Source organism: Lynx rufus, unplaced genomic scaffold (genome assembly GCF_022079265.1).
Source record: "Lynx rufus isolate CCGP_SWC_20201006 ecotype Redwood Valley unplaced genomic scaffold, mLynRuf1.p SCAF_15, whole genome shotgun sequence".
Classification (NCBI taxonomy): domain Eukaryota; kingdom Metazoa; phylum Chordata; class Mammalia; order Carnivora; family Felidae; genus Lynx; species Lynx rufus.
In genome coordinates this window covers 48276571-48296833 of record NW_025814829.1, presented here as the reverse complement: position 1 = coordinate 48296833, position 20263 = coordinate 48276571, and the positions used below count along the sequence as shown (strand labels likewise).

The 20263-nt window shown below is 40.1% G+C and overlaps 1 pseudogene; it reads right to left on the bottom strand.

Moving 5' to 3' along the window:
* Positions 1-6898: 6898 nt before the first annotated feature.
* The window catches only part of LOC124510213 (60S ribosomal protein L7a-like), a 123311-nt pseudogene continuing 109946 nt past the window's right edge, over positions 6899-20263 (bottom strand).

The window sequence follows — 20263 nt, the reverse complement described above, 5'->3', positions numbered from 1 at the left end:
AACACAGGACTTGTGTGCTTACCAAATGGTAGCCATTCTTTTGTATTTTTTTTTTTAATATTAAACATGCGATGCTAGTTTCTGCTGTGCTTCTGGGTTGTTTTTTTTTTTATGTTTATTTATTTTGAGAGAGAGAAAAAGTATGAGCAGGGGAGGGGCAGAGAGAAAGAGAGAGAGAGAGAGAGAGAGAGAGAGAATCCCCAGCAGTCTCTCCCTCAGCATGGAGCCCGATGAGAGGCTTGATCTCACAATCTTGAGATCATAACCTGAGCCGAAATCAAGCATCAGACACTTAACCAACTGAGCCACCCAGGCGCCCCTCATGACCATTCTTGGTATAGTTTTACCCACTATAAATACTCACTACAAAAGTTCACTGTCATTAAAGACGAAAAAAAAAAAAAGAGTTTCATTTAATATCTTGATGCCTAAGTATCTTTATGCATAAAAAAAATACTATAGGACTGGCTGAATTCTGTGGTTTCTTTCAACTCAGACTTTCTACAGTTCAGTTATAACTAACATGAATGAAACAGATAGAGAAACCATTATTTTTTAAAGTTTCTTTTTTTTAATGTTTTATTTATTTTTGAGAGAGAGAGCAAGCACAAGCGGGGGCAGGGGCAGAGAGAGAGGGGAACAGAGGATCAGAAGCAGGCCCCTTGCTGACAGCAGAGAACCTGATGCCAGACTTGAACCTGTGAGCTGCGAGATCTTTACCTGAGCTGAAGTTAAACACTTAATCGACTGAGCCACCCAGGCACCCGAAACTATTATTTTTATATAGAACTTTAACAAATGTGTTCGATAGAAAATTAGATGAATCAGAACACCACATTTCCTAGCATTTTGACTAATTAAAATGTGACAGTTGTTGTTTTTAAAGCATTTCAGATTAAAAGGAATAACAAGAACATTCAAGAGTCTATAACATAAAATTCCATTCCCTGTACCACAAATGTCATTATAGCCCTTACCTGAAAAACCGGGTAGTAATGTAATTAATTCTTTGAATTGTTGTGATGATTTATGTTTTAAAGAAATGCAAATCATTAAGCCTAATTGCCTGGCACATAATAGGAGCAAAACAAGAGCAGCTATTTGTATTAGCTGTTATAACAAAAGCATTTCCAAACACTCCTGGATCTCTGCAGGAATGGCTCCTCCACTCACTGATTCATTCATTCAACCAATATCTACCGAACACACGTTGTTTACAAGGCACTGGTCTAGTCACTGGCAATGGGGACGCGAGGGTGAAGAGAGGGCTCTCTCTGAGCCCATCTCCTTTGAGAATCTTTCTCTGACCACTCGAGCCTGGGTCACACCCCATCCAACACACCACCCTGTCACCCCTGCAGGTCACTACGATTTGATTCAGAAGTGCTTATCACTACCCAAAATTATCTTTTTCATGTATTTGTTGACTCACTTATTTTCAGTTCGCTCACTCCAGCCCAACCCCCCCAGGACACACATTCCACGGAGGCAGGAACTGTGTCTTCTCACTTACCACTGTATTCCCTGCACGGTACAGGCTTAGGCTGACTCAGGGCTCACATAATTCAACCTCACTTTCATAGCAAAATTCCAGAGAAGAAAATCATCGGAACAATTCATTTGTTTTTCTTTGTTGGTTATGTGGATGTGTGGAATTAATGAAAGAAAAGCTGAAAAGAGGTGAAATCATTTAATTCACAGAAGCAAACACCCATGAACAATGGCCTTCAATTATCCGGAAGTCTGGGTTCTAATGCTGTGAGACTGTGTGCAACACAGCCTCCCCAACCACATCCTGATCTGTAAAATAGAAAGGACGGTGTCCTCTCTGACAAACCCGGTTGTAGAGCCATCATGGGGCAAAAACATACAAATACACAAATGTAGCTGCCATTCAGACCCTATTCCTTACCACATTCTTCACACGCATCTGCCCAGCTGGGTCTTACAAAAGCGAGCCTTTGAAGTACAGAAGAGCAGGGATCATTTTCATTCTGTTTTCCAGAAAAGGATACTGATACGTACAGAGTTCTTTGGACTGTGGTAAGAAAAGAGTAAGGAGAGAAGGGGGAAGGAGGAAGCGAAGGGTCAAGCAGCATATTTGCAAGATGCTACTGTTCATCCACACTCACTTTCATCATTTCCTGTGACCCTCTCAGCCACCCTCGTCCCACTTTATAAATGAGGAAACTGAAGTCCAGTGAGTTTAAGGGAATGGCTTTCCCACAGGGAGACTACTGGTAAATGGAGACAACAGGCTCCACCCATTTCAAACCGCACACTCTTCATTTTCACCCTGTTGCTTCCAAGAAATGATCAAGGGCAAGAAATTTGGGAGGAGACAAACATGCTATGAAAAAGAAAATTTTTAATCACTCAGTCATTTTTTAAATAAAGGAGAATTATCAACTCTTTATTTTTTTTCCCAGTTGAACTCTGGGGGGAAATGTATGTGGAGCAACATGAGGTTCGCCACGGGGAAGACTTGAATAACAGATACAGTGTTTTCGTCACTAATGAGCTAATGAAAGATACCTTTGGAATAGGGTTCCAAGATGTGTGTAAACCCTGACACCAGGGCGCCTGGATGGCTTAGTTGGTTGTGTCCAACTTCAGCTCAGGTCAGGATCTCGCAGTTTGTGGGTTCCAGCCCCACGTCGGGCTCTGTGCTGACAGCTCAGAGCCTGGAGCCTGCTTCAGATTCTGTGTCTCCCTCTCTCTGCCCCTCCCCTGCTCACGCTCTGTCTCTTTCTCTCAAAAATAAATAAACATACATACATACATAAAAATTCTGACATCAAACCTTTCATCATTCTAGGAGGATTTGAATGAGAGTCTATGTGAAGACAAAGATGTTAACTTAAAGTTTCTAGTTGTGATCCTTGATCTTTATAAAACAGAACTGTCTTTTTAAATTATAAAAGGATACATTTTTATACACTTTTAAAAATTCAGAAGTGAATAATATAGACAGTACCCCCACAAACTCGCCTCATAATCCAGAGACAATCATTAACAGCTTGACATAGTTACTGTCTACACTGTATTTGTTTATGCATGCATAAACTTTTACCTGCTTGTGACCATTCTGTACATACTGTTCTCTAACCATTTTTTCTCACTCTTTATGATAGACAGTGTCTCAAGTCAATAAGATAGATCTACCTTTTTCTTTTCAATAGCTACGTAGTGGATATACCATAAGTATTATTTCCTTTGTCTCTGTTTAGGAATTTAATACAATCTTTTCAGAGATGGAACATATTGTTCCACCAGTTTTGTTTTTTTTTTTTTTTCATTCTCCTGTCCAGTTTGAAGTTCCCACACAGTTTTAGTAGGTCCTACTATATAGGTGCGAAAACAGTCATTTCTTTCTTTCCCAGAAGCTTTGGCCACTTGGTCCACTAATTCCGTGTATGTAAGAAATACTGACAAAAAAAAATAAGCATTCATTTCTAGAACAAAAAAGGTCTTCAGGTAAAAGTTATGGAGTCTTCTGCTTCATACAGAACTTGTGAAAAATAAAATCTTTATTGCCTGAGGCTCAAAGTCAATATCCCATGGCCGGAGAAGTGACCACAATCTCACATCGTGGAAGTACTTAGAATGCTTATAAACCACGTAAAGGACTTTGGACTTCACCCTGGAGGCAGTGGGAGTCGGTGGGATATGGATGTGTTCTTTAACTGGAGGACAGCATGATCAGATAAATGATATAGAAAGATCTCATGGGCTGAAGATAATGGTTTAAAATGAGGAGAACCCAAGAGTGAAAAGACCCAGTTGCTCATGAATGAAAAGTTTCTTTTAAAGATTTAAGTATTATACTTTATTAATACTTTATTTTTCTAAAGCTACTGCTCTATATACTTTATTAAGGTATTAAGTATTGTTGGGGAAAATTGACTCTAAGCCTGGGTATAATTACTGCTGACAGAACTATAAATACAAACTCTGACCTTACCTTCTAAAATGTCCCTTGCCCTTGGTAAATTGCCAAAGAACTGACTTTCACTTCCAAGCTTCTATTCCTTACCACATGAACCTCTCTCTCTAGAGGGCTACTCAAGTATCCTCCCGACATGGGAGCTACTCCCTCCACAGCAAGAGAGAGGGCAAGGAGGAAGCCTAATTAGCCTTATGACCTAATCTCAGAAGTCACACAATGTCACATCCACCACATGTATTTCATTAGAAGTAAGTCATTTAGTCCAAATCACACTTAAGGGGAGAGGAACTAAGTATCATCTCTTGAAGAGGGGAGGGTCAGAGAATTCATTGACATATTTTAAAACCACCACAGGAATCCAGTTTCAAATCCAGACGGATGCCCATGAGAACCAGAGCCTGAGGGGACTGTGAGACATAATTCTCCAGGAATTGATGAAAGCAAAAGGAAATTCTTCGGACTTCTAAAGACCTTAGAAGTGGGTGGTTTAGTTTATCTAGACAGCTGAGGTGTGGGGAGGCCAGATGATATTTTAGTAATACTATGAACCTCCACATATTATCAGCTCTGTTAATGAGAGCATAACATCTAACTCTTTCCTGTCATTCCTCGTGAACTATGAGAACATCTCAAGTATTTCATCATTTCTATGTATTCCAAATTTTAACTCCAACCAAGAAAATTTAGCACATACATTAGTGTTCAGGGAGTGTGTTCTTCTCTTCTGGAGCAGGATTAGACGTATTTCATTTGGAGAATGTGAACCTTAAAACAAGCCTTCAAGTACCTGGATACTCTTTTCTGTTCAGGCTTCTGTGAAAGACAACTTTAACTCATGTGTGTTTGTGTGCTAGAAATTAGATTGAAAAATTACATTCTTAAACCAGGTTATTGAGCCAGTCCGACACTGTAGGGTACAGGCAGGAATAAACTTTACTTTTTATCACCACTGTCCCCCTTTGAATCCTGAATAATTAATTCATTTACCCTCCCTTAAATGAAATCTCAAGCAGACCTCATAGTTTTTCCAATCACTCTCAAACAGTAAAATACTACTATATTTTATCTGGCCTAAAATGAGCATACCTTTCCATTTTAACATCTCATCTCTGAGTCTTAATGTCATCGTATAATCACAATTGGAGGGGTTGTTTTTTTTCCTTTCTTAGTTGTATATAAAATAATGGAGCATCTTATCGTCAATAGCATCTTAGAGTCAATGAAACATAGTATCTCTTTTTCTACTATTAAAAAAATCTATTTAAGCATAGTAACCAAAATTCTATTCTCATCAAATTTAAAACTTCTTCCTTCTGGGGGCTCTGGCCTACTGCAGGCTTGGAAGCTGGTAATGAAAAACAAAATGGGGGTGCTTAGATTCGTATCTACCTCTTATTCTACCGTCTCCTTCACTCCCTAGCTGAGGCCTTGGGACCTCTCAGGGATTGGAATAAGGTGAGTGAAAAGAAGTCAGGGTAAATAAAAGTACAGTTACAGTACAGCTAGTTATACTCTGGCAGAGATAACCTCTCTGTGAGGGATGTTCTAAATGTCAATTCTTTCTTTCTTGGAGTGGTTTTGTGGCTTTTTCAGAGACAACTTCCATCACTGGAAATCTCTCGCCTACGGTTCCTTTGACGTACACCATGCCTCCTCCAGCTGGCCACTTACAACTTCCTCTTTAGCCACTGGTTTCTTATAGCCCACCCCTCTGTTGGGTCAGTCCCTTTGTGTGGAGTCCCATTCGGAACAACCCAGTAGGATTCCCTCCTGTGGGGCCTCACGGGTTCATGGGGAGTGCAAGCATCCCTTGTCACACCAGCGGCTAGAAGTTGTGGTGGATTCCCGCGGGGCCACCTTCCCTTGTTCTGCTACAAGTCAGTGGAGCTCAGGCCAGTGACGCTCACCTTTAGACTCTGTGGTTGTGGGTCAGCTGCTAGTCCCTGCATCCCTCCCACTTGAAGGAACACATGAAAACCCTCCAGATGGTCTCCATGAAGCATCCTCACTGGGTCTGAGGACACCATCTTATTACTTGCCGCTTGGAATGGTCAGTCTTGAGCAACCTGACTTCTGTTTTATATTTCATCATCAACTTTGAGACAAACACACTCACACATAAAATGCTAAGTAAATCAGCTTTTGTTTATTAAATCAATTCATGGACTACTTTTTAAAAAAAAAAGTTGAGAAATTCTTTGTCATAAAAAATATGAGTAAGGTGAGATATAGTAACTATTTACTTTATGCTAGGTCAAATTATATACTGTTGAGGTATTGAGGACAAAACCTCAACAATGTGGTTATGTCTGCTAAGACTGCATAACCTAAATCTAATCATGAGGAAATGGCAGATAAAGACTCCAAATACAGAAATCAAATCAAATTATCAGCTTCCATACTGACAAAGATAATTGGGGGAATTTAGAGGCCAAATGCTAATGCCTGCTAGTACCTCACTCCTGAATTAATCAGACTTCACACCGGTCCCCCCCCCTCTCCCCCCCCCCCCCCCCGCCCAGTTCTGTGCATAAACCATAGGCCTCTTAATTCAGGGGACAATGTCTCCCCTAGGAGAAAAGGACCCTAAAATACATGCGGGGCTCTGGGGTAGGCAGATCTAAAAGAGAAAAGAACCCAGAAAGGGCTGAAATACACATCCTCACAAGGCCCCCAGCAAAATTACAAAGATGAGCTTTGTAGATAGTTCCCCTTCCTAGGGGGGGATCTAGACCTCAGGCACAGGGCTTGAAGACTCAACAACATCTTAGCTGGAATTAACACTTTCCTCCAGGTGAGATATACTCCAGGTAAGCCTAGCTTTCTTCCAAGGCACAAGTCCTGAAAGTTAGCTCAGGAATTAAAAAAATAATAATAATAAAGAAAGAAATTCCTTTTTTTTTTAATGTTTATTTTTGAGAGACAGAGATAGAGTGTGAGTGGGGGAGGGGCAGAGAGAGGAGACACAGAATCCAAAGCAGGCTCCAGGCTCTGAGCTGTCAGCACAGAGCCTGACACAGGGCTGGTACTTATGAACCATGAGTTTCAGCCCCCAATCACCAGCACAGAGAGTCAGCCTGTGTAAGTGGTACCCCTTCATGATCAATTCTTTCTCTCAATCTCAATCTCACTGAAGCTTTGAGTAGGACAGATTTTAGGGTGGAAATCCCCTTCCTTTTCTACCACATGGTTGAAAATTCTACTTTGATGGCCCGTGCAGGGATTCGGTGAAGAAGAGAAAGTGGATCCCTCTACATGACAGAGCTGAATACTTTAGCGGTATCCGTTTGCTGTCCATTATACAGGGTTTTTTTTTCCTTCTGGTTTATCATTTGCCTTCAATTTTTTTGACATTGGCCGAAAGAGAACTTTTTATGACTTTTATGTACAGAAAACTCAACAGCGTCCACTTAGCTCAATTTGGTGACCAGTCTTTACCCTTTGCCTTCTCTGACTTGGCAATGCGAGCCACTGACTTTGGACCCTGATGTTGCCTCCCCAGTGACAGGCTATCTCATCATATCTGTCATTGTCACTGGCCCTGCTGGCTTCCACCAGCTTAGCCAGAACCCCTTTGTCTTCTGAGTTAATTTGTGTGAAGGTGACAGTGGTGCAGGTCTTCCAGTGAACCAGATGCCCCAGCCTAGTCTTCCCCCGTATGATGCCACAGGGAACCCCCATATTACGACACAGGGCAAGCAGGAAGACAGCCAGCTCAATGGGATCCACACCATATGCAATCACCACCAGCTGAGCCTTCTTGTTTTCCATCAAGGTGGTGACAGCGTTAACCACAGCTTGAAGGGCAGGAGGCCTCTTAGTGGGGACATCCCCTTTGCTGGCAGCTTTCTTCTCAGCCCAGGCCAACGATCTCTGCTTCTTCTCTTCCTTTGTCTCTGGTCTCTTCCTGTGGGCCAGCTTAAGCAGCTGAGAGATGTTTGGTGGTCCAAGAACTGGGTGAACTGGTTAATCTGGGAGGCAGACACTGATAGAGAATAGCCCTTTGCCACTGCAGCCGGAGGTAGTGGGGCCATTTGACAGAGCAGGTAAGGTCCCTTTTGGGCTGGATGTCCTGTCTAATGCCAAAATTCTTGGGCCTTTTCTCAAACAGGGGATTGACCACCTTCTTGGCCTCCTGCTTCTTCACAACAGCAGGGGCCAGGGCCACCTTCTTCCCCTTAGCCTTCTTTCCTTTTGGCATCTTCGATGGGCGGAGGAGAGAGCCATTGCCTTCAATTTTATGTGATTTCCTAAATACAGATATTTTGAATACTTAGCATGTTAATAGAAAATTCAAAGACAATAAAGAATTCATTAGGAACACAAGATAAAACCTTTTAACATTTTTAGTTATTAGCAACTCACTCATTCATCGGAAAATTGAGTTTTGTTTTCAACTATGTGTGTACCATGCCCACTTTACTTCAGAATCACTTTGGAACATCAGATCTCATACAAAAATACCTCTAATTTTGTGTCTCTGAAGCCATAACACGTTCATTGAGACAGCATATTTTAGCATCTCTCTCATAGATCTTAAGTTTTCTAAGAAGGTACAAGACTGATCTGATTTTCAAGAAATTATCTCACTTTTGATCTTCTCTGGGTTTTTCTTTCTTTTAAAAGACCATAGTCCCTTTAGATAATCTCTCCTAGAATTCAGCACATTTTTATAGACTATCAATAGTTCTCTTGAAAACTTGTCAATTTTCATTAATCACAGAAAGCATATCTTTTCTCTTCACATATTACACACACTTTTTAGTGTGGAAGCTAAATGTCCTTATTCTGAACTATCTGGTCATTCAGGTTTAAGTGTATCTGTAGTATGTAAATAGCAATATTTGGATTTTGCATTTGAAGGCCAGCCTAAGAGTCTTAGTCTTATAATAGGGACATTTGGAGCACTCATATTAATTATTCTAAGCAATATGCTTAGTATACTACTATCATCTTGTATGCTATTTTTATACTTCTTGCTATTTCCCTTCTTTATAATCCTATCTTTTGCTGCATTGACTTGTATTAGCTTTTTCTTGTTTTCTAGAACTTACTGGTCATATGCCCTATTTATACTATTGTCATCTTTACATAATAGTTATCATAATAAATACATCTGAACCCGTATTTCTGTATAAAAATCAATCATGATTTCCACCTGTGAAATACGACAACCTCTCCCCTACCTATCTTACTAGTTTTAACTGAGCTCTCTGATCCAATTATTCTGTTTTTTCTTACTTTATATATCTTATCTTCTAAGAAATATTGTTTACATTTTCATTGTGTTATAATCTTAGTAACAACTCTAAAATTTACTGGCCTATCTGCTTACTGATTTTTGTTTTACATCCTTCTTCCCATTCTTGAGCTCTTAATTTTGATTCATTTCTCAGCCTATTGAACCAAAAGAACACTTGCTAAGTCTCCATTAGGCTGTATATGCTATTGCCCCCACCTACACTTTCCTCAGCCTTAATGCCCACCATTTGATTGTATCCAACTTCCTACTCTGTGTTCCCACAGCACATCCATTGTGCATACTTCTGATATGGAACTTATTTCATTCTGTGCATGCACTACTGGAATTTAAGCTCCTTGAGAAAGTGAAAATTAGTAGTAGGAAACCTCATTAAAATGGAGTCAGGAAGTTTCAGCAGGGGGAGCTGTCATGAACTAAGATCATAGTCAATTACAGACCCAACAGGAAGAGCCAGATTTGACCTTGCCCAGACTTGACCTTGTACATGGATACAACTCTACTATTCCAGCCAGAAGAAGAGATACTTTCCTCATTCCCTACTCCACCACCCACCCCCATCTCCCCACCCCTACAACAGCTCAGTCAATGAAAAGCCACCACACTTCAAACTCTTAGCTTACAGCAATGGACTTTTAGTTCATAACAGCCTTCTCAACATGCCCCCTTTCTTCTTTTTTTTCAACGTTTTATTTATTTTTGGGACAGAGAGAGACAGAGCATGAACGGGGGAGGGGCAGAGAGAGAGGGAGACACAGAATCGGAAACAGGCTCCAGGCTCTGAGCCATCAGCCCAGAGCCCGACGCGGGGCTCGAACCCACGGACCGCGATCGTGACCTGGCTGAAGTCGGACGCTTAACCGACTGCGCCACCCAGGCGCCCCGCCCCCTTTTTTCTTAAAAAAGCATACCTCTCCTTTGTCCGCCAGACTTGCCTACAGTTTTATGACAGCCTGTTTGTCCCAGATTGCAATTCTCTTTCATTCCTGAATAAACCCATCTTTTGCTGTTAAAATAACTGGCAGTTTTAATTTTAATTTTAACAAGAGCAATTGTGGGTTTTTTTCCCCCTCTGTCATTTCTGCTTTATTTCAAGTTAGCTACAAAGAGTCTGGGAAGCAAAAAATAGAGACTCTGTCACTATTGAAAGAAGAAAATCATTAGCTGAATTATTTAATATTTGACCACTGGGAACATTTCAGTATTCCATGTGCCATGCTGTAATGCTGAATTTGTAGACAGAAACATGGAAGAGAGAGAGCTGAAAGACATCATTCCCTTCTAGGAGCCATTCATCTGATAGTCAAAGCCACACTCTCCCACGTGAGGTACAATCAAGAAGAAGGCTGAGGGGCGCCTGGGTGGCGCAGTCAGTTAAGCGTCCGACTTCAGCCAGGTCACGATCTCGCGGTCCGTGAGTTCGAGCCCCGCGTCAGGCTCTGGGCTGATGGCTCAGAGCCTGGAGCCTGTTTCCGATTCTGTGTCTCCCTCTCTCTCTGCCCCTCCCCCGTTCATGCTCTGTCTCTCTCTGTCCCAAAAATAAATAAACGTTGAAAAAAAAAAAAGAAGAAGAAGGCTGAGCACCAGATATGAGCTACGCCCACACTTAAGTGACAGGAGAACAGAGCGGGGCAGGTGGTGATGAGGAGAAGCAGGTAGCAGATTGAATCAACCCAGTGACGACAGAAGTGGTCAACAGTATCTAACAATGGAGAAAGATCATGAAAGATGAGAGATGAGAACAAAAACAAGGTCGTTAGAGGTTGATGATCTTGTTTTCCATCTTTTATGTATGATTAAGTCATCTCTATGCCCTTCAGTTGTTATTTAAAACCGTGAATATTTAGATAAACAAAACCTCTGGCCAGCCTGGGTACTTGCTGAAATGGGTCAATTAGCATATTGGAAAATTCAATATACTGTAGTCACATGCATGGAAATAAATGGTAAAAAGATTTTAAAAATTAATGTGGCATTTCAATCCCTCTCTATCTCAATCCCCATAAAAGTTGCTTTAATAAATTAAATGTTCCATTCATATTTCTTATAGCATAAAAGTCTAATCACCTTTAAATGTAAACTTTATTTTTTTTTATTTATTTTTGAGACAGAGAGAGACAGAGTATGAACGTGGGAGGGGCAGAGAGAGAGGGAGACACAGAATCCGAAGCAGGCTCCAGGCTCCGAGCTGTCAGCACAGAGCCCGACGCGGGGCTCGAACTCAGGGACCGTGAGATCACGACCTGAGCCGAAGTCGGACGCTTAACCGACTGAGCCACCCAGGCGCCCCAAATGTAAACTTTAAATGTAAAAATCTTGTCATCAAGAAAAAAAGAATATCAGATAAAAAATATGTCAGAGTTATTCATCTATTTGCATTTAACCACAGTCTATTGCTTTAGGAAAAGATTACTAAGGATTTGGAAAACTCCATGAAATCATATTCACATATGTGAAGGCAAAAAAATGTGTGTATATATATATATATATGTGTGTGTGTGTGTGTGTGTGTGTGTATCACCCAAGTGTACTGTACATTGTACAGGCTCATGATGAAAGAGAATCTACTTTTGGCGTTCACACTGATTCTTTGGCAATTTTCAAGGGCAAGGGCAAGAAGGTACTTCTACTTAAACATATAGTTTGTCACTGAATAGCTTATCAAGATTGTATCAGTTTTCTCTAAAAATCTTTGTACTCAGAGGAATTTCTTCATTACCACACATAACATGAGACGTTTCAGAACAGAGAGCTTTTTCAAATGAGAAATTCAATATCTAGAAGGAAACTTATTGTTTATGGCCAAAACCACATGATGATTAATTTATTTGTTGAAATAAGTGTGTGTCAAGAACTTAACTATATTTAAGTGTGGTGTACATCAGTGTTTCTCATACCATCTATGGCAAAAGACCTTTTTTTCCCTAGCCCATCATGATCTAATACCTTTGAAAAATATGATAAAAATAAGTTACTAAACAAAATAACTTAAAACACAGCCCAACTTCTTATTATTACATTCCACAGAATAAAATTACTCTCTCAAATTGCCCTTATAATGTTCTAAATACTCTCATTTTCTGTTCTTATCTATTTGTTGGCTACTGATAGTGGTGGCCCAGCCCCAGTCCATGGACCACTTTTGAGATATGATATTCACCATAAAACTGATACTCATGGGGCACCTGGGTGGCTCAGTCGGTTAAGCGTCCAACTTCGGCTCAGGTCATGATCTCATGGTTCAGGAGTTCAAGCCCCGCATCGGGCTCTGTGCTGCCTGGAGCCTGCTTCGGATTCTGTGTCTCCCTTTCTCTCTGCCCCCACCCCCACTCATGCTGTCTCTTTCTCTCAAATATAAATACAAATATTTTTAAAAACCTGATATTCATGACATTATATCCATCACAAAATGGTTAAATTGTACAGTGACATCCCTATCCTGATTCTTACGCAGGGCTAGTGACAAGGAGAGAGTATGTTTAATGCTTTAACCAACACGGGCGTTTGTGTCTCAACTCAATGGAGGCTTCCTTTGCTGCTTTGACTCTAATTAGGAAATGATTCTTTCAGTGAAAACAAATTCTGAAACCCTCCTCCTACTGGCACAACTAAGAGCAGACCAATAACAGAAGAGAACAGATACACAGAAAGAGAACTTGCATGGAAACTACACAATCAGGCTTCTTTTATAATCTGATCTAGGGGTGACTGGGTGGCTCAGTCGGTTGAGCGTCCGACTTCAGCTCAGGTCGTGATCTCACAGTCTGTGAGTTTGAGCCACGCGTCGGGCTCTGTGCTGACAGCTCGGGGCCTGGAGCCCGCTTCAGATTCTATGTCTCCCTCTCTCTCGGCCCCTCCCCTGCTCATGCTCTGTCTCTCTCTCTCTCTCTCTCTCTCTCAAAAATAAACATTAAAAATTTTTAAAAAAAACAAAAAAGAAGAAATAATCTGATTTAAAAATGGGCAGAGGACCTGAAGAGACATTTTTCCAAAGAAGATGTGCAGATACTCAACAGACACATGAAAAGATGCTCAATGTCATTCATCGTCAGGGAAATACAAATCAAAACTACAATGAGATATCACAACTGTCAGAATGGCTAAAATAAAAAGATAAGAAATAAGTTTTGGCAAGGATGTGGGGGAAAGGGAACCCTCATGAACTGTTGGTGCAGCCACTGTGGAAAACAGTATGGAGTCTCCTCAAAATATTAAAAAAAGAAATACCTTTTGATCCAGTAATTCCAGTACTGGGTATGTACCCAAAGAAAATGAAAACACTAATTTGAAAAAACATTTGCACCCCTATATTTATAGCAGCATTATTTACAATAGCCAAGATATGGAAGCACTCTAAGTGTCTATCAATAGATGAATGGCTAAAGGGGCACCTGGGTAGGTCAGTCAGTTGAGCATACGACTTTGGCTCAGGTCATGATCTCACAATTCATGAGTTTGAGCCCCACATCGGGCTCTGTGCTGACAGCTCAGAGCCTGGAGCCTGCTTTGGATTCTGTGTCTCCCTCTTTCTCTGCCCTTCCTCCACTCACACTCTGTCTCTCTCTCTCTCTCTCTCTCTCTCTCTCTCAAAAATAAATAAACATTAAAAAAATTAAAAATAGATGAATGGGTAAAGAATATGTGATACACATGCACACACACACACACGCACACACACATGCACACACACAGGAACATCATGCAGCCATGAAAAAGGATGAGATCTTGCCATTCGGGACACCACCAATGGGCCTAGAAGGTATAATGCTAATTGAAGTAAGTCAGATTGAGAAATACAAATACCATATGACTTTCCCCATATGCAGAGTCTAAAAAACAAAATGCAGAATCAGACCTAAAAATACAGAGAACAAACTGATGGTTGTCAGAGGGAAGGGGGTGTTGGGGAATGGGCAAAATGGGTGAAGGGGAGTGGGAGATAAAGGCTTCCAGTTATGGAATGAATAAATCACAGGAATAAAAATACAGCATAGGGAATATAGTCAATGATATTGTAATAGCATTGTATGGTGACATGATAGCTATACTTGTAGTAAGCACAGCATAATGTATAGAGATGTTGAATCACTATGTTGTACACCTGAAACTAATGTAACATTGTGTGTCAACTAAAAAATTTTTAATAAAAATATAAAGCATTGATTATCAAATTAATGATTAATTATAAGTTAAATTATTTTACTAATTATTAAATTTAGTGTTGATTAAAAAAAATTTTTTTAGAGATACAGAGAGAGGTGGAGAGGGGCATAGGGACAGAGAAAGAGAATCCTAAACAGGCTGTATGCTCAGCACATAGCCTGACACATGGCTCAATCCCATGACCCTGGGATCATGCCCTGAGCCAAAATCAAGAGTTGGACACTCAGCTGATTGAGCCACCCAGGTGCCCCAAATTTAGTGTTGATTTTAAAATCATTATATTTGAGGGGCACCTGAGTGGCTCAGTTGGTTGGGTGTCCAACTCTTAATTTCAGCTCAGGTCATGATCTCACTGTCATGAGATCAAGCCCCATATCAGGCTCTGCACTGAGCGCGGAGCCTGCTTGAGATTCTCTCTCTCCCCTTCTGCTCTTCTCCCCCATTATCTCTCTCCTCAAAAATAAATAAAATAAATAAAATAAATACTTTAAAAAGTCATTATATTTGAAATCTATTTTTAAGTTACATTTTATCACTTCCCAATATTGGCAAGGAATCACACCCTGTGGTATTTTAAGGAACTTACTTGCAGCTAAGTTATTTAGAAAGCAAAAAAATCCTTTCAAAAAAATTTGTAGCAAAAAAAAAGTTATATGGCTATGAAAACATTTTAATAAATCTGAAATGACATAGAGCTTCCAAAATTGTTTTAAGAGCCCTGCTCACGGTGAATAAACACACTGGCTTTGTTAGGTGAAGGAGTGAATTCAGAGGGCCCAGCTTGGAAAGATTTGGGGAGCAGTACTAGAACACAGATAATTCCAGGTTGACATATCATGCAAACAGGTGCATTGTGCGGGGCTTGGTGGAAGGAGCCACATTTCTAAACAGAGAATGGAGATGGGTCTAGAATTCAAGGAATCACATGTTCCTAACATCCACAGTAGGGAACATTAAAAACATGACAGGAAGAAAGGAATGAGGAGAATCCAAATCCAAATCAGGCAAAGAAAACAGGACCATACACTAGATCAGACCAGGCTGGAGGCTCTCTCCCTAATCACACTGAAGATTGTTCCTCTCAGACTTTCAGAGAGGGAGATTGGGAGTTCATAGCAAACTTGTGAATGATCTTTATTGTTGTTACATTTACTCATTAAAGTATTTCTAAACATATAAAATTTCTTAAATTTCATATTGTGAATCCAATCTTTTAATGGGCCTCTCCAGGTATGATTATTGTCTTGGTCGATTCAGGCTGGCGTAACAAAATACCACAGACTGGATGCCTTATAAATGACAGAAATTTATTGCTCACAGTTCTGGAGGCTGAAAGTCCAAGATCATGGTGCAAAGATGAGTGTCCTCTTCTGGTTCACAGAATTCTCTAGTAAGCTCGCATGGTGGAAAGACAAGCTAGCTTTCTGGGGCCACTTTTATAAGGGAACTAATCTCCTTCATGAGAGATCTGTCCTTGCCACCTAATCACCTCCCAAAGACCCTGTCTCCTAATACCATTACCTGGAGTATTAGGTTTTCAACATATGAGTTTTGGAGGGACCATATATTCAGACCATAGCAGTTATGAACGGGTATGTAGACAGACTGGAAACATCTTGTGTCTTACAGCATTTGCATAGTACATGCCTTTTTTCAGTTAAGCTTTTACTTGAAAATTTTTAACTTTTTTATTGATGTATGTAGAGAAAAGGGCACAAACTTTATATGCAGAGCTCAACGTATGAGTGTTCCCCAACAGATCATAACCAAGGATAATTGCACCACCTCAGATGGTTCCCTCCCAGTCAATATACCCCAGATGGAATCATTATTCTGATTTGTCACCATGATTAATTTTGCCTTTATTGAGCTCCCCATAATGGAATCTTACAGTATGTGCTTTTTTGTTCTTGGCTTCGTTTGCTCACCATTAGATCTATAATGTTCATCTACCTTGTCATATGGTAGCTATAATTTGTTCTGTTTTCATTAGTATTATAACAAAAATTGCATTAATATACCACAATTAATTTATAATTCTACTGTCGATGGACATCTGGGTTGTTTCCCAATTTTTTTAATAAAGGTCATATACTGTAAACATTGTTACATTTTCTTGGTGAGCATATGCATTTATTATTGATGAGTATACCTCTGAGAGTGAATTTTCTAGGTCACGAGATATGCATATGTTCATTTTTTGTAAGTGGATGTATCAGTTTACAATTCTGTCAGCAGTGTGTAAGAATTCTAATTGCCGCACATCCTTGTTAACACTTGGAATTGTCAATCTTTTTAGTATTAGCCATTCTGGTGGGTGGATTTGTGGTTTTAATTTGCATTTACCCAATAACTAGTGATGTTGAGCACATTTTCATATTCCTATGGCCATTTATATATCCTGTTTAAGTCACCTTTAACCAACATTGTATGGAATTATCTGTCTTATTGATTAGTTCTAATGCTTTCTGTGTCAAGAAATCTTTCCCTACTCCTAAGGTCATACAGATTTTTCTCCCATGCTTTCTCCTAAAAGCCTTGTTTTATATTTCACCTTTCGGTCTATGGTCCACCTAGAATGATAAAGATGGCCCAAATTCTTTGCTGAACTTCTCATTGAGAGGCCAAGTCTAGATGCCACCCCTGTAATTCTGGGCTAGCCTTAGTGACTTACATGACCAATAGAATGTGGCATACATATCATTCTGAGACTTCTGAGGCTAGTTAGAAAAAGCCTTCCAGCTTTAATCTTGGCCTCTTGGAACACTCAGGAAGCTTTGGGCTGCCACCTTATAGGCCCAATTATTTGAGACCACCATGCTGGAGAAGACAAGTATATGTTTTAATTAATAGTCCCAGCTGAGCCTAGATTTCCAACCCATCCGAACCCACTGAGGGGCCAGATAGGTGAGTAAAGTCACCATGGACCCTCCAGATCATCCTATCCACCAGCTGAATACCACCGATATTAACACCACATTGAGCAGAAGAATTACCCAAATAAACCTTACCCAAATTCCTGGCACACAAAACTGAATTATGATAAAATAACTGTTGTTTTAGGCCACTACAGTTTGGGGTGTTTATTATGCAGTGACAGATAAGCAGAACACGATGTGAAGTAGAGGGTCAAGGTTTTTCAATTGCACCACTTAAGTAAAAGATCATCATTTCTTCATGTCACTGTAGTAGTACTCTTCCTAAATCAGATGACTGCATGAGGATCTGTTTCTAGATCCTATATTCTATTCTATATATCAATTTGTCTATTATTTTAGTTACTATAGCTTTATTAATAAGTCTTGATGCCTAGCAGTTAAAGTCCCCCAAATTTGGTCTTTGTCAAGATTGTCTTAGCTCTTCTCATTATTTTTGCATTTCCATATGAGTTTGAGAATCAAGTTATCAAAATTCATTTCAAATCTTACTAGGGGCACCTGGGTGTCTCAGTTGGTTGAGCATATGGCTTGAGCTCAGGTCATGATCTCGCAGTTTGTGAGTTTGAGCCCTGTGTCGGGCTCTGTGCTGATGGCTCAGAGCCTGGAGCCTGCTTCCGATTCTGTGTCTCCCTCTCTCTCTGCCCCTCCTCTGTTCACACTCTATCCCTCTCCCTCTCAAAAATAAGTAAACATTTATAAATAAATAAATGGAATCTAACTAAAAAAATCTGTTTCAATTGCATTGAATCTATAAATCAATCTGGGAAGAACTGCCATTTTAACAATATTGAGTCCTCTAGTTCATGACCATGGTATATTTTTTCATTTATTGCCTTCTTTAATTTCAATCAAGAATGTTTTTTCTAGGCATTTGTTATTGTTGTTACTTTTGTTGTTTGATGTCACTACAAATAGTATTTTTAAAGTTTTATGTTCTAAGTTTTTGTTACTAGCATATACAATTTTAATTTACTTTTGTATCCATAAAGTTTGCTAAATTTGTACATTTTAAATATATAAATTGCAAGTTTATCTGTAGGTTCTTTTGAGACAAGGCAATTATATTTTCTGAGAAAAAGTTCCACTTCTTCCTTTCTAATCCTTATGCCTTTTATTTATCTTTTGTTATTGCATTGCTAGGACCTTCAACCTCTCAAGGCTGCTCAAGCAGAACCCAGTATAAAGAGAGGCTGTGGAATAGTTAATATTACCTCTGAAATCACACTGAAGAGAGTTCCCAGACAGCCTCCATCACATTCTAGCTGTGTGAATTTGGATAACTTACTTAATTTTCCTGTTCCTCAGCTTTCTTGGTTTTTAAACAAAAATGACAATGGTGGGGTGCCTGGGTGGCTCAGGTGATTAAGTGTCTGACTCAATTTCAGCTCAGGTCATGGTCTCACAGTCGTGATGGGAGAGATAGAGCCCCACATCAGGCTCTGCACTAAGTGTGAATCCTGCTTGAAATTCTCTCTCCTCTCTCTCTGCCTCTCCCCTGCTCTCTTGCTCTCTAAACAAACAAACAAACAAACAAACATTTAAAAACATACAGTGATGCCTACTTCATAAAAGTTGTCATGAAGGGCACCTGGGTGGCTCAGTCAAGTGCCTGACTCTTGATCTCAGCTCAGGTCTTGATCTCACAGTAGTGAGTTCAAGCCTGGAGTCATGATTTCATGCACCAAGCATGAAGCCTACTTTAAAAAAGGAAAAAAAAAGGGGGTGTCTGGGTGGCTAGGTTGGTTAAGCATCCAAATTCGGCTCAGGTCATGATCTCAGTGAGTTTAAGCCCTGCATTGGGCTCTCTGCTGACATCTCAGAGCCTGGAGCCTACTTCAGATTCTGTGTCTCCCTCTCTCTCTGCCCCACCCCAGCTCATGCTCTGTCTCTCTCCCTCTCCTTCAAAAATAAACATTTAAAAAAACTTTTTTTTAAAGAGAGAAACAAAAAGTCCTGAAACTTAAATGAGTACACATAAAACACAGGGAACAATATCTGCCTCATATTAAACACACATTAGCTATTTTCATTGCTTTAAATCCTACACATGAATACCTTTTTAAAGTTTTTTTTAAAATTTATTTATTTTGACAGAGAGAGAGAGAGAGAGAGAGCATGAGCAGGGGAGGGGCAGAGAGAGAGAGGGAGAGAGAGAATCCCAAGCAGGCTCCACACTGGCAACATGGAGCCCAACACAGGGCTTGAACTCATGAACTGAGATCATGACCTGAGCTGAAACCAGGAGTCAGATACTTAACCAACTGAGCCACCTAGGTGCCCCAATCCTACACATGAATACTTTAAAAAAATTTTTAGTATAATTTATTGTCAAGTTGGCTAACATACAGTGTATACAGTGTGCTTTTGGTTTTGGGAGTAGATTCCCATGATTCATCACTTACATAAAACACCCAGTGCTCATCTCAACAAGTGCCCTCCTCAATGCCCATCACCCATTTTCTCCTCTCCCCACCCCCCCATTAACCCTCAGTTTGGTCTCTGTATTTAAGAGTCTCTATGGTTTGCCTCCCTCTCTGTTTGAAACTATTTTTTCCCCTTCCCTTCCCCCATGGTCTTCTGTTAAGTTTCTCAAGTTACACATACAAGTGAAAACATATGATATCTCTCTTTGTCTGACTAACTTATTTCACTTAGCATAATACCCTCCAGTTCCATCCACATTGCTACAAATGGAAGGATTTCATTCTTTCTCATTGTCAAGTAGTATTCCATTGTATATATAAACCACATCTTCTCTATCCATTCATCAGTTGATGGACATTTAGGCTCTTTCCATAATTTGGCTATTGTTGAAAGTGCTGCTATAAACATTTGGATAAATGCGCCCCTATGAATCAGCACTCCTGAATCCTTTGGATAAATTCCCAGTAGTGCAATTGCTGGGTCATAGGATAGTTCTATTCTTTATTTTTTGAGGAACCTCCACACTGT